Source organism: Haemorhous mexicanus, chromosome 19 (genome assembly GCF_027477595.1).
Source record: "Haemorhous mexicanus isolate bHaeMex1 chromosome 19, bHaeMex1.pri, whole genome shotgun sequence".
NCBI lineage: Eukaryota > Metazoa > Chordata > Aves > Passeriformes > Fringillidae > Haemorhous > Haemorhous mexicanus.
In genome coordinates, this window is record NC_082359.1 from 4024270 (window position 1) to 4040482 (window position 16213).

At 39.7% G+C, this 16213-nt stretch overlaps 1 long non-coding RNA gene across 1 annotated transcript in view; it reads right to left on the bottom strand.

Annotated features, from left to right (window-relative positions):
* The window catches only part of LOC132336209 (uncharacterized), a 56720-nt gene that overhangs the window by 7358 nt on the left and 33149 nt on the right, over positions 1–16213 (bottom strand). The window contains exon 2 of the long non-coding RNA XR_009488821.1: positions 336–551. This is a non-coding gene — a long non-coding RNA (uncharacterized LOC132336209). The remainder of the gene's footprint in view (positions 1–335; positions 552–16213) is intronic.

Sequence of the window (16213 nt, forward strand, 5' to 3'; positions counted from 1 at the left end):
GAAAATAAAGAAATGACCATGCTGTGCTGCCTGTGGGATAGCAACACAGATTAAAAAAATAATAGAAGTAGAACAAGCAAAGATGATGGCAGTGGAAGGGATTTGGCACACAGGTACTCAGCAGCCTCAGAGTAAAATAGTAGTAAGGATGTAGCAGCAGATCCAAGTCCAAGGAGCACCTTACCCCACGCTGCAGGACACATCCCTGCCAGTGAATGTGCTGCTGACTTTTGACTCAGGTGTCATCAAAATGTATTGATTCTTTTAAACACAATCCAGGCTTGAAAGCTGGGCCTCATTGGTTTTACTGACAAGTAATAACTCTCTTTTCTTACCAGAGGAGTTAAAGCACCCATGGCCACAAGGTGCTCATCACTCTTGGGCACAGGAGACGATGATGGTCTGTTGCTGATGGTCCTGTGCAGGGCCAGGAGTTGGACTCTGATCCCTGTGGGTCCCTTCCAACTCAGCACATTCTGTGATTCTGGAATTTCAGGCACTGAACTCCCCAGTTCTCAAAGAAAGCAGTTTACTCCCTCCTTTCTTCTCAACTATAGCAAAAGAAATAAAAAGCAGAACATTTAACAGCAATGGAGCATACAAAAGAGCTGTAATAACCATCTGGATTAAATACACCAAAATACCTACTCATAATTTCATTTTTTGGGGTATTTATGAATGATCCTAAAGGTTCATGTGCTGTTTAAAAAACCCCAGTAAAATAAACTCAAAATTAAAATACAGAGATAACCAATGCACTCTTCTACACTGTAGATTTACCACATATTGCTGGAATATGACATCAAATATTTCTCCATTTAAATTCGGGCATCACAATACCCTGTTTATACAATAACTTAATAAATTTAGCTGGGCTGCCTATTTGACAAGTAGGTGAGAATCCTTCATTAAAATGCAAATGTAATCAAGGTGAGATTTGGAATACATTTATTAAAGTAATTGAGCTCCAGTCAACTGTAGTCACAACACAGATTTTCAAGTGCCGTTCAGACAAAAGGATATGTCTAATTCTTCCACATTAATATCTTTATCAGCATGAACATTAAAAGAGTTTCTGAGCAGTAATAATGTACTGTGGAATAATTCCAGTTTTCTCTGCAGGAATATATTATTACAGATAAGGGTCAAAGACATGCACAAAGGAGTGACCCAGCAGTGTACTGCACCTACAGAAAATTGGTTGCAAGTGTATTTTCAGAGCCTGGTGTAACTATGCACTTCCTAAATTACTCTGTAAATCCTTTAGAGACTCAAGGTCATCAGTTAATTGACCATTAAAGTGTTGGGGAATTGAACTTTTACTGCTAAGATTTGGGATTCTTGGTGCCTTTGATTAAGAAATTACTCATAAAAATAAAAGGAAATATTGATTTGTCTTAGTTGTCATTTAAGTCCTAGTAAAATATTAGGAAGCTGTGATAGCAATGTGATAGCAATGTCAGAAACTTTTTCACCAGGGTAAGGACAAGCTAGATATTTACCTTTTTTTTTTTTTTTAACATAGTTTCTACTTGTTTAAGTACCCTGAGTCATCTTCAGTGCCTTCAAAGGAATTACAGGTTGTATTTTTTGCAGAAGATCAAATTTTATAGTTGATAATGTCAGATCTACAGTGTGCAAAAACAAACTCAGGGGAGAGATGTTTATTAAAGGACTGATGTGATGCCAACCGCTTGGCTCCAGCCTGAACAGATTAGCCTGGAAAATGGGAAGAAAATTGCAAAGCCCTTAGCTGCTCCACTGTTTGATGTAATCCTGATGTCACCAGGTGCTTCAGCCTCTCACTCTTCCTGCTCATCTCCCTCTGCCCCATTCCCTGAGGCTGGAGTTGCAGACAATTTATACCAGCTTGATTCTCTCTCTAAGACTGAAGATTCCTGGTGAACAAATATTTTAAGCAGTAAATAAAGTAATTAGGTAGCTATCAAGCAATATATAGATAGGTATTTCTCTGATCATGGAAATTTTTAGCCACCATTTCATAAAATGGCTTATTCAATTTTCTTTCTTTACTGGAATCAGCCTTTATATCAACAAAGCTAATGACAGAACATCTGCTCCAGACACTGTTAGAAAGAATCCAGCCTTTTCCAGAGGCTCACAGCCAATTGTAAATATAAATGAAACCTGTGTGTCACTGCTCTGAAAGCCACTGGGAGCACAGGCTAAGGCCATTTCCTTTATTTTCATAAAAGCATTTCAGTGTGCATCTGCAGCAATTCCCTGCCTGAGCCATAAAAGCTCCTCTTTGGGCACCAGGCCAGGCCCTGCTGAGGGGGTTGGGAGGTACCTGCTGGGCACTGCCTGACTTGCTGCAGGACTGGCAAACTGGAGAGGAGCTAAGGCTTCCCAGGTGAAAAACAAGCGCAATTTAATTCACACTGCAACTTCAACCATTGCCAGTAAGTATTTTCTGTGGCAGAAAATGTAGTACAACAATCCATTTTGTTATAAACCAGAAAGGGCAGGAGGCAACAACTTTGAAAGTACAGCAAATGCAGCTGAACTGTTTCCTGGGCAGACTAAAACTGTATTAAAACCCACTACAAATCTTCTAAATGAGCACTTTGCATCATTTGCAGCTGTGCCAGCATGAGCTGTGATCCCATCACAAATCTCAAATGAGGACAGTGAGCATCTGGACCCTGAAGATTTCAAAGCAATATCCAGTGAAGGAAGCAGGGAGAGCAGGAAGCTGACTTCATTTGGCTTAAACTTGAAATCTACCCCCTTTTTTGGGGGCACCATGGTACTGGAGGGTCTGGGGTTTTTTTGGAACACATAATAAAACGGAAGTTCTGACAAGCTGAAGGATTCTGGATGTTTTGGCAATTCTCTGCAGGAGCACAAGTGTTAACACTGCATTAATCAGATTTCAATTGGTTACACACCACTGCCCTCACTGCTGTTTCACTTTTAATAGGACACTTCTTTTTTTTAAATCCTTTCAGTCCCCAAAATATATGTTGAATGTATCTGCTTTAGAACACATCAGACTCCAGTGGAGCTGTTGCTGCATTCTAATGGCCAAAACAATTCTTCCATGTCCCTTAACTTTCTGACAAGGTGCTGTAACAGCTAAATAGCAAATAATTATGAAACTGCAGGAATTGCCAAGGTAAAAGAAAATCCATATGTACACAGTGCTTTTCTTATTTACAGAGCACGCACAGAACAATGGGAGAGCAAACCCTGCATTTCTTGTAAACTGTCAACAGTGATAGTGATTTACACCAGTTCCATTCTCTTATCAGCAGATACTGGAGCTGCTGACCATTTCACTCAGTACTGCAGGGCCTTACATTCAGCACTGTAATTTATATCCATGCCAGTATGCCCCAAATTTATTTATATTAGGACTGTTCTATCACCTTTCCTGAGCAGTGTAAGGCAGTCTCATTTGTAAAGGAAAATTAGGGCATTGCTCACTTTAAAATTATTCAGTGAGTTATTACAGGGCACACACATTATCCTGAAATTTATTTCTGAAATTACCAAAAGCTCTGAAGTTGAATTTACGTGGCAGTGAGCCTGAGCCAGCAAGTCCTGCTACTGTGCTCTGCATTTGGGTCATGCTCTAAAGCTCAGCGTGTGGACAGAAAAAGCTTGCAACTACTCACAGTTCAAATGTAGATACTAAGGCAAATTAATTTAAAATTCTGGTTTGGTAGTGTTCACAGCCAAGTAAGAGATGCCCACACAAGGAATCAGGAACACATTGGTGACTGCTCCCATTCAATGCCTGAAGAATTACACACTAAGAACCAAATGGGTAAACATTCATCCACCCACTTTAATTCAGTGAAGACCAGATGATAATGACATTAAAAATCTATTAAATGCAGGTACCAACCCCAAGAAACTCAGACATCTGTGATCATTTACCAGGCTGAACCACTGATGATTCTGCCAAGGAACTCAAGTAGCAGCACATCAACATCTGTGTGGAGCAGTTGAAGACAGACAAACAATCTGGAATACCCACATTGTTTCAGATGTTGATTCCCATTTTACTCTCCTGCACATAAGTACAATATTCTGTACTCAAGTGTCTGTTTAAAAAACAAAACCAGGATTTGCATAATGGGAAAGATGCACATTATCCATGGAAATCTGACTGGGAAATAAGTCAAGAAACAAGTTCAAATAAGACATGAGCAAATTTGTGGTACAGTCACAGAAGGTTGTGTGGCAGGAAATAAAGATCCTTGATAGTCAAAACACCACCCACACTGTGACAGGAGATGTCACAGGTAGATGCATTCACGTAGTGCTGCATATTTAAAGTGTCTCAGAGTGGTTTTCAATTACCCATAAAGATGTTAAAACACAGATGCTGCTTCCATTGTGAAATGAGACAGAACCTCTCACTGGTAAACGAGGAGGTTCTCTAACACTGAGAAGCCCAAACACAGTTGGCTTCTAGGAGTTACAAAAACCCCGTCTCAGGAGGAGTACCTAAACAAAGGTGAGTGGGTGAAGTACTTCCAGAGCAGCACCAAAAAGTCAGTTTTGTATTGATGAAGGGCAGAAAAATAGACCTGTGAGGTTTCAGAGCTTTGCTTTAAATTTTTCTCCAAAAAGCTGTGAGTAAGCTATCACCAAAACTTCAAAAGAAAAAAATCACATGGAGAATTCTGGGTTTCCCCTTTTCTAGATGTAATAATGTGCAATACTGACTTTATGTTCATATTACCAATAAAAACTCACTGCTTGTTAAGTGGAATTTCAGTGAGGACCCTGATCCTCCACCAGGAAATAATGCTGCTTCAAGACTTTCATGTGAAAATAGAAAACAATTCTCATGACTTAATGTCTTGCTTTACTACATTAAGGTATTTACAGAGCAATGACATTTTACTGCTAAATAATGGAAACCTCATTTTACATGTCAGCATTGTTCTAGCATCCAGTGACAATGTGTCATTGGGGTACCAGAAATGTGGAATTACACTGTTGTGTTTAGATAAGTAGTGAAATCTAATAAGGATGAGCTATTTCCACTCAAGAAATCTCAAACATAAACAAGTATTTTTGCCTAAAAGGAAAGGAATTGAGACTCAAAGGAACAGCCTCTGGAAAGGCAGAAATGCTGATAGGAATAGCAGTCTTTCCCAGTGATTGATGATAGAGATAATGGTTCATACATCCATACACTTAAATGGCTGTCTTTCCCCATGACTGCTGTCTAATTAATGTGAGCCATCATTCATGTAAAAGAAAAATTTTGCTTCTGGAGAAAAAAAAAAAAAATGCTGCAAACTGCTAGCAGTGACAGTGCTAGAAACATGCCAATTAGAGTGATTTCTGCCAAGCAGCAAAAGGGCACAAAACACTGGTTTCCAAGCAACTGACATTATAAAGTATTAAATACACTGGAAACTAAAATTGGCAGATAAACACTTCACCTTCTCAGCACTGCCTTGCTCTCCCTTTTGCTTTCCTGCCTGCTCCTATAGACTCCACTGTACCTTCCAGTAAATATATGCACTAAGGGATGCCAGCTTATCACACTCCTAAACATTAAACATCCTCTGTCTGCATATATTAGAGTAGCACTGGGACAGATTCACAGGTAAGGACAGACAAGGTCGTAACTAGAACTCCAAAAATAACACATTAAAGCCTGCCAGTACAGGCTGCCATTTCAATCCCATTGAAATGGTTTTGGACTAAAAGGAGATCCACAGCCACTATCAGGAAAAGAAATAGGAGAAACTGCTCTTCAGGTTACAGTCAGTCTGTTGTTCCAGGCAGAAAGGATGGATTAGGAGAGGCTGGGCTTTCTGCATGCAGAGTGACTTTTAGAGATCTGCCTTCAGGAAACTTAAACCATTGTAAAGAGCAATCCAGTTCCTAAATTAAACCAGAAAAAGCAGCCGGTTGAACACTGTTGAACTTCCAGCAGTTTGACATTTCACTTTATCTAACCAGCACAGCCCAGGGAAACAGGAGCACAGGAGGCATTTCCCTGACTCTGGCTAATTCCATGCAGAGGTTCCTTGTGCCCTTTGCAGGGCTTGACTGGCTCATGGAATAGCACAGACACTTCCCCTTTGGGCTTGCAGCTCAAAGGGGTCAATTCTTAGACACTGAGGATGACCACTTGTCATTTTTACATGGCACCTGTGCTTAGATGACTGTCCTTGCAAAGTTTCCAGTTTCTCTCATTTTTCATACCTCCTTTATACACACACAAAAAAGGTGTTTTCAGCCAGTCTTGTTTGAAGCAATATGCTTCATTTTAAATACTATTTTTTGTGAACAGGAGTATGTCCAATACACTTGCATGGTCTCAGTGGGCTGAGTTGGTCTCAGAAGTGGTTTAGGGCAACCTGCTTTTATTTATGGATTAACCACTACAAGTTTCCAATAGTTTTGCAGTCTCTCTTGCTGTGTAGCAGTTCTTAATGCTTTTGCAATTTGTTAATTACAAAGACTTCTACTTTCTTGGTTCTCATACAGTACATCCTCATGCAAGCAGGGATTACTTAACATTATTTCTGGATCCTTTTACAGGTGTCACTGGAACAAAGCAATAAGACAGTATCTCCCTCAGAGCTCAATGGCATTTTGAAGGGGCTGTGCTGTTTGAGTTTACTCAGTTCTAGTAAAAATAGCAATAGAAATGAAAACATAATTCTTAGCTCAAAGCCACAGATATTTGAATGCTCAAGGACAAAGGTGGTGTCTTTCCTGCCACACTGTATTCAACCCACTGAATCCAACACTGGGAAGTACTAAGTAAATTCCTTCCCATGTTTCCATGCTCTGTGGGGGTAGAAGGATATCCAAGAGGGAACAGGGGTCTCCTGGAGTGACTGTGCCCATCATCAGGGAACACTTCATACCTGGGAATAGTGACTGATAGTTTTGAAAGATGAGTAGTTTGCATCCTGTCTCATCATCCTCTTTTATATCATCATGAGGACTCAAGAAAATGTAAGAGAATATTACTGACAGGAGGTATGAGGTCATAATTATAAGGTTTATCTTTAGTTTAATTATGTTTTTAATGTGCAAGGCAGAATATTAAAGCTGTGTGAATGCAGCTAAGTCTGTTCCGGTAATGACTCCTCAAACATTTCTGAGATAATTTTAAAATTCCTGCTACTCTGCTATGTCACTGTGATCATTAAAAAAACTTCCTCACACTTCGTTCCATTATAGTCTTTTATACAAACAAGCTGCAAGATCACAGACTCTACTTCCTGTGAATATGTATCAATTAACATCCAATTAAGACAACTGCTGGGTGTCCTTTTCAATCAGGAGGAAAAGCAGCAAAACCCAAATCCACAAAGGTCATTTGTATTCACTGACTCTCTGTAGTAAGTATTAGCATGCTGCTCTGCTAGCCTGACTGCTTTAATTGAGATTAAAAGTTGCTGCCCTGGAGAAGAAAACTCCAGTTTTCTTCTTTATTTCTTGCACTTTCCATTCTCCTTTTTTAATGTCTGAAATTATTACAGGAAGCATTGCTGACATGGCCTTTGATCCAAACCAGCAGCATAGTCATTCTTATTTGAAATTATCTTCTCCTGCAACTTCCTATTTCAATATTTGGTTAAAACGTCTGTGGGGTTTGATTTCTTTGCCATTTTTACTGTTTCATTTTCTCTAGATTTAGCCAAAGTAACAAACCCTTAAGATGAATGGCTAACATGATTTCATTGTGAAAATGTTTCCACCCAGGCCTGTGAACTTAGTTTTGAATGCAGCTGAGAGTTCAGTTTGTGGGACTAGAAGAAGATGGCCAAGGGATGTTTAACAGGTAGGAGGTTTCTTACTCGCCAGCCCTTCAAACTCTGCTTGGGATGTTAAAATTAAATTGGGCTCTTTACATCTTCTGCATCAGGAATAAAAGGGATTCTGCAACCCAAATTTTATAGCCAAGAACAGTTTCACAAAAAACATGATCTTCTGTGGGTTGGAGGACAGGTCTGGTCAGGACTGAACAGACAATTCTGCTGATAATGTACATAAAGGACCACAATCCTTTAAATACGTCCTAAAATATAACATCAAAACACATTAAGATCAAATCTATTCACATCATTAAAAAAGATACATTTAACATAATTTTGCAGATTGCATTACCATTAAAAATTCAGTGGAAGGCAAGTCTGCATTTATCATAATGTGGCCCAGGAAACAAATGTCCTCAGTAAAACCAGGCTAAAACAGTCCAGCTGTTAGAGAGAACAACTGCACTCCCCCAGAGTAATGGGCTGCAGCTCACAAAAATTCTTTCCCTGGAGATTCTAATTTAGTAGGTCAACTTTGAAATTAGAAATAAAATCAGAGAAGCAGAGGCAGCACTGAAGTCTAGAAGATTCAGTAAGGTGAGTTGGGTATTTACTTCCCCAAGACGCCCAAAGTTTCAATTGCAGCTGTAAAAGTGACAATTAATCTCACATCCCCAATTTGACTTCCATAATTTAGCCCTGAGAGTAATAATATTTATCTACCTAATACCTATCAGTGCTGCAGAGGTGAACAGGACAATGCCTGCACATACTTGAGTATTAGGCATTATAAGATTTATCAGATTAGCATTCATAAAAGCTTAAGAGAGTAGCAATAAGATTTAAAAAAGAGAAATAGTTCAATTAAAATAGTAAGAACAAATATTACCTATGTGTAAAAATCCTGTAACTTGCATTGAAATGAGTGGCCCATCTTGCTTCATCTAAATGCCTACAAATCAATGAGTTACTACTTAAGCTGAGCAGGTCTTTTTATACCAATTAAATGAGGGGAATTTGCATCCTATAGAACACTTGCAGCTATTTCTATTCCTACTAATTTGAAAATAAAGAATGCAAAGCAACCAAAAGCAAGCGCCAAGCACCTGCAACTCGTAGATCAAGAAGTAAAGTGATCTTTGGCAGGTTATCATCAAAAGAACTTTAACTTGTCCTCAAGGAGACAATCCCTCTGAGACTTAGCAGAGAATAATGACTGAAGGCAAACATAACTAACAGTGCATTTATGGCAAAACCAAGTCATGCTTTACTAAAATGGCTTATCCAGCCTTCAAAATACATAGGATTTATTATTTTGTTTACAGTTTATTACTATTTTCAGTTAGGTTTATCAAGGGAAAATCCACTAAAACTGATTCAGTTGACTAAGTGAATAATAAAAATAATTGGGGGCAGAGAAGGATAAAAAGGGAAGTATGTGAAATCTAATGTTACCACAAGTAAACAATATGAAATTTAGAAATTGCTCTCACACAAAAATTTGAGAACATTTAAACCACTTATATTGCACTTTATTGTGAAATGTTTAGCTCTGGTTTCTCTACAGCAGTGCATGCAAAGAAACTGGTTTAACTTCCTTAACTTCTATGCAGTTAATCTCAAACAATGCAAGAGCTTAATTTTTCTCCAACTTATGCTGCTACAATATCCCACGTTGTCTCGACTGCCACATTTGCTTAGATTTAACCTAATTATTAAGCCTTTATATAGATGTCTGTCTTATTGCTGCTTGCTTTAATTCAACTTTTTTTTCCCCTAGTGAATGCTCTTCAAAGACCTAAAGTCTCAGAAGCTTGTAAACACTCATGTAATTTGTACCCTGCTGGGGCTGGCAGGGGTAATTTGTCAGTTTTATTTGCAGCAGGCTGTAACTAAACCCTGCCAGATGTAAATCATCTTTTTGTACTCTTTGCTGTTCAATTGCAAATGAATCTCTTTCCTTAGACTAACACTCCCATCAACGAAATCAGAAGTTTCCAGAAAATTTTAGAAAACCCTGGAGTCATCTACTCCTAGGCTTATTATGCAGTTTAGCAAGTGTTTAAGGTAATTCTGAGAAAAGAGAGAGAGTGGTCTCTGTAGGCAGGTTTGGAGTGCAAGCAGAACTCGTGAGTGCCACAGAACAGCAGAATGGAGCCTCAGGGCTGTCAGCTTAAGCACCAACTGCAGTGGCAAAGGTGACACCTGGGTGACAACACACTTGTACATATTAAGAGTACCAGTGCCTAAATGGGAGTTTAATCTGCCAAAGCCTCTCTCCACAGACCCCCTGCATGTGGGTGCTTTGTTTTGTTTGCTTGGTTTCTTATGTTTATTTATTTATTGAAATGAGACCATAAGAAATGTCCTGGACCGGAAGTTTCTTGTGTCTAGTGGCAACAGAAGATGGTTTCAAGGGAAAGAATGTACAGCCCTGTACAGCCCTGGCTGACTCAAGTTTCTGTGTGCTTTGGGTTCCTTCCCTTGACTCAGATCCATTCCCAGTTCTCTGAAGGGGAAGAGCATCTTCCCTGGTTCCTGTGGATCAGACTAAAAGTCACTAAACTGAAAATAAACATTACAGCATTAATTAAGGACAGCTCAGCACAGAGAAGGTATGTGCAGGCTCAGGGTTCCAAATATTTTCTGAGCTGGTCATCACCTGTGACAGCATTGTGTCATCTCACCAGCATGGAAACAAGTCTGAGTTCACGTTTGACAGAGACCTTGCAGGAAGTTGAGCAACCATGACCTTCATTAAAATACCAGGCAGGGAGAAGAGCTTGTTCAATGCCCTGGACTTAAGGAATGGCTGCTCTGAGTGCTCAGGGATTAACAATCTACAAAAGTTACACATAATTTTCAAAACCAAGTGGTGCAAACAGATTTTTCAACTGAGATGCAAACTAGAGCAAAACTGTCTCCACCACTCTGGTGTAGAAAAACTTTGTATGCCAGGAAATGCACAAATAGATTCACATAGGAAGTACCTGTGCAAAATGCATGTATGCTTTATAAATTGTTATGCTTAAATGCTTAAGAAATGTAACTTTTCTCTTGGGAGTCTATTATATAGACTACTGTGTCTGACATAAAAAGAATATCCAATTTCCAAACCTGGGAATAGAAAATTACTTACTTGTAGCTGCTTTTCCCTGAAGGTATACTCTGTCATAAACCTCTATTCTGGGTCTGTGCTTTCACCCCCAAGGAAGGCACAGACCCATAAAAAGCCCTCAAGTCAGACAGAAGCACAATTTTGGAACTCCCTCAACCATAATTTTCTTCAAGTGGAAAAAAAAGACACATTCCTGCCTATTAAAAAAAAATTATATAGGTAGATTAATAAAATAAGACTTCAGATCACTCAGCTGTGTCTGGAGTTCAGGCTAAAAAGACCATGACAATAGTAATTCCTTCCTGCACTAGTTTTAGATCAAAGAGCTCATTCACTGATTCCAAGCAATCCAAAGCTCCAGGCCCCCAGAATTTGCATCCAGGTACTCAAGGTAGAGCAAATGCACAAAAAAGGGGCCCAGCAGACTCAGAGCTGTGGCTGGAATGCTTGCTCTGATGTGCAGCTTTTGCACAACAGAGCAAAGCCTGAGAACATTCAGGCACTTAAAAAAAAAAAAAAAAAAAAAAAAAGGAGGAGAACACTTTGCTTTTCAGAATCTTGACTTAAGAAGGCATAAAACTTTAAAAGTTCGTGTTCCTATCTGAGATTTCAGCAGAACAAAAGTTCAAAATGTAAGGAGCAGTGAGCTGGGCACCCAGCCTTCAATTGCTGGAAATGCCAATCAGAGATTACTGCACACATTCAGCATGGAGAGTCTCTTACACCGAATCGTAAGGAAAATAAAAATTAAGTATTTGTCATTACATAATTTTAATAATCACAATTTGACTTTTTTTTTCCCCTCCAGGAATCAAAGTTATTTATTGTAACAATTTGTAATAAAAAGGAGCTTTAGAATATTAAATCTTACTCTGTGGAAATAGGCTTTCCAAAGCAGACTGGATTTTAGAAGTGACTTACTAGACAAAACACTTTAAAAAAATTATTTCCAGCATAAAAACATACATGTTTGTAACTTAATTCCTGTACACTCAAGAATACAACTGATCTACCCATAAATAATGCTAAAAGACAAATAATTATTTCCTCTGATAAGCCCTTCTAACTTTCACAGTACTTTTGAAGGTAGAAAGGTGCCAGATGGATGGAACAGACTTTGCAGGTGGAACATCTTCAGAGAAGTTGCTTCAGAAGCAAATTGGTTTTAAAAACTGAAGTTTTCATATTTTGAGTAATATTCAACTTGTATCAGGGGACACGGCTTTTGAGAGTTCAGTCAAAAATCCAATAAATTCTAAGTATTTGAACACCCTTTGATCTTTTTTCTCCTTTTCAGTTACCGTTTCCTTAAGGCTGTCTTCCCTGGCATGTCCATAATCTGGAACAGCACCTCCTCAGCCCCATCCCACAGCACAAAATGCAACAACAGCCCCAAAATCCATGAACTCGTGACAGCTTTCTCATCACCTCTGCTCCAGGACCAGCATGGAACAGAGTGACATTCACAGGACTGCTTATTTTGTTGTGGGTTTTTTGTGGTTTTTTTAAAACTACACACCTTGTATTTAAAGAAAATATTAGAGGAAACCCGACTCGGATACTCAGGAACAGGGAATTTTCAGTCTGCTCTATTAATGACACCTACTTGATTTTGGTTTTCTCCCCCCATTTTTCTCTTTTGTTTTCCAGAAGCAGCTAAGTGTCGCCAGCAGCCAGGTGCCATTAGTTCTCCCTGATGACACAATTAATACAAATTAAGAGTCTGTCAGGCTCGCTCCCCACTGAGGGGCAGCAGGGCGGGCGGCAACGGAGCCCTCAGGTTTCAATGGCGGGAAAGCAGGGGCGCCGTGACCACAGGCACGGGCTGGAGACGTTTAACCGCAGTTATTTAAAGTGTTTAACGCCACGGAGATCGAAAATTTGTTCTCTCAGAGGCAATATTTCCTTTTCTCCTGCCTCTGGCCAGCGAGATCTGCCAGGCCCTGGGGAAGGGGGAAGAGCTGCGAGCGCCCCGGCCTCCCTCAGGGAGGGTCTCTCGCTCCTTGCCCGCCCCTCAGGCCCTGAGGGGGTGATTCCATCGCCTTCCTCTCGGGAAACAGAAGGGAAAAACTTCTTTTCCTCAATAATGTCTGTCATTACAGCGGTATGAATGGGAAAGGTGCAATCCAAGCTTAAAACGGGACGTAATTATAGAACAGTAGAACTCTCTCTTTTTAATTTGCCGCGCAGTGATAAAGCCAGAGAACACTGCTGGAGCGTCTCGTTTGTTAAACTCAACAATACATTATTGTGACAATCTGAACAGTCTTTGCAGCTTGGGTGTTGGTGGAAGTTTTTTTTTTTTAGCGTTTTCAACTTAAGAAGACTTTCATTATAGCTCATCTAATTTCCTTCAAGCCTGTTGCAGTGATCATTTCCTGACGTTAAAAAAAAAAAAAAAAGCATTGTACAGCTCCATATGTGAGAAGAAATAAATTTTTTAAAAAAAAAATATAAAGTAATACAGGAGACATCATCAAAAAGTGAGATTCTAGATAAGGAGATGACCCGAAAGTTTTCTGTGGGAATGCTGACGGTGATGTCGGAGAGCTGCCGCAGGGGGCGGGAGGCGGCCCGGCTGCGGCGCGGCTGCAGCAGGCGGAGCTCCGCGCCCTCCCACGGCCCGGACTCCGCTCCCGGGGACCTGCGGGCACCAGAGCGCACGGGAACCCCCGGCACTCCTGCTCCCTGCCTCAGACAGCTCCTCCCGTCATCTCCTCACCTCTAGAAAGAAAATTGCAGGCTCCTGAAGCGTTTTTGGATCAAAAAAAAAGAGATTTCTTTCAGTCAAACCCCTATTCTGTAGACTCTAGATTTCATCCTAACAACTCCCAAATGTTTCCACTTTCTCTTTTAGATAATTCTGGGGGTTAAAAATTGCTCAATTCTGACAAATTCATCCTTTTGTTAACATTATCCCCGTGTCACACACCTGTCATCTTTGCAGATGTCATTCTGTAAGGCTTGAGATTTTTCCAGTTTTTTTGTTTGTTTGTTTAAGCTGGTGAAAGAACCTCTTTCCTCTGAATTAATGATGTTTTTTTCATTCTGGGTAACTCATTAAGTTTATATGTCGTGTCAAAACTAGCAGATTGACACACCTATTGCACTCTTCTTCCTGACAATATATCACTCAACCAGGAGTATTATGATAACATTTGCAAACTGAATGTGTTTTGTTGAAAATAAATCAGCACAGCCTCATCAAGAGACAACATTTAGTCACCCAAATGCAAGATTGACCTCAAAAACTGTGTTTTTTGATTTTATGAAAATGTTTAGGCAGCTTTTGTAAAGCACCACATACAGAGATGGCTGCTGCAGTTCTGCAGGCAGGATTCTAAATGTTGAATTTTAAAGACAGTGTTCTAGCCAAGCACTCAGGATTTTTTTTCCCCCTATTTCCTCTCTTATTGCTGCTGCTCAATACTGACCCATCCTGCCCTCTCACTAGAAAGTGGGAACACAGAACAGACATCAGGACCAAAAGAGAATTTTCAATTAAACACAAGAGGCTCCAAGACAAAGGACATGACAAGGAATAGACTGCAGAAAATTTAGATTTTTTTTTCAGAGCAACACTATTTTAGTGCTTAGGAAAAAAGGGAAAAAGCCACAACTAAATCTGCACAAAGACAAGACACCTGATTTGTTAAGGCTGTGCTGTGCCATATCAATAATGCAAAGCACTTTGCAGTTGAGGATCTCAGTTGCCAAGGGGAGCACTTGGTAAGATCTGCTGCAGCAGCTCCCACGCTGCTGTTCTGGTCAGAATGGTGCCAGCACCCACAGAAAGGGGCCCCATCCCCCTGTTTTTCCATGGCAGTTTTAATGAGCAAAGCAGTTCCAGTCCTGTTGGGTGTCCCTCTGCACTCCAATGAACATGTCACTGTCAGTGGAGACACATCAGCCAAATGGAAGGAGACAGCTCAGAAGTCAGACAAAGGTTGCCTACTAGTGAGAGCATGAGGACGAAACTCAGAATAAATAGATTCAATTTCATCTCTGTCAGGAATTTCCTCTGACACCCTAAATAAAACATTTAGCACCTTTTCCCAGCTAGCAGAAGCCTTTTCTTGACTGTGATGAATTCCACAGCTCGTCGTGCCTCCACTTCCTCTGCCTGGAATGGGAATTGAAACACTCTCTTCCATCCACAAAGGATTCAGATATTATGGATATAAAAAAAAAGCATTCAGATATTATGGATATCATGGAAAGCACCTGTACAGAAAAAACTTTGTTTTCTTAATAAAACCATCTTGAATAGCTTGGTATTGTTTATTCCATCCCTTTGCTTCCATTTCTCATACTCCTGTGAGAAATCTTTTTATTTTCTTGTCTCCAAGGATTATTTACTAGTTCTGGCAAGGTTGGTAAGTTTTGTAAAATAACTGCATCAAATTAATCACAGTTGCAATATTATTGCTATCAGTGCATTTACCCTACAGTAGCTTTGAACCCTTTAAGCAACTACATAATTTGTTCTGCCATCTTTATAGTCTTTGTAAACTCTTTTCATTCAGATGATTTAAAAATTTTAAAATGTGTCCTTGGAAGTCAATACAAATGAGGAGAGGAAAAAAAGTGTCCCCTTAGTTATGGCATCTCTCTATACCACCTATCTTTGTCTTCTGTTTCTGTCCTTTTTGTGGTCTTTGGACACTGTGCCTGTAATTAGATAGTTGCAACCCTCCCAAAGCCCTTTATACACGTTTTTGGTTGCTTACTGGCAATGACAACGTTGCTCAGCATTAGCTAATGTTTTCTAGATATTTTGTCCCCAGTTAAGTCAAAATTACAAATGTTCTTGCCAAATCTCCCAGAATACCAAATGTCCCAAAGCCATTTTCAATTGCCAAAAATCCATTCTACTAGAAATTAATGCAATCACTGTTAAACAGAAAAGAAGAAAACCTCATCTGCACCATAATACTGCTCACTTCCCCCTTACTATTAGAGTTCAAAATAGATTACAAAAGTGCTGAAAAGAACCCTTCAGGCACAAAGGACGCTCAGAAAGCAGAAACATCCATAAACATCTTTTTTAAAAATTTGGTTTCTTACTTCTGCTAGTCTAACACAGGATTTCTTATTGCAATGTTATGCTAAAAACATGAGAGTTCATGAACCAAGGCAGGAGTACCTAATAAAATTATCAGATCGATATCTGCTGCAGCACAGACTCTCTATTCAATCCAAAAGCAGCAAACAGAAAAAGAACATGTTATTCTGTTTTATTTCAGAGTGAGAGCAAAGTTAATTTGAAAAAGAATTGGGGGAAGACACAGCTGGAGAGCAGAGTTTCCAGCCTCAGGAAATTCAA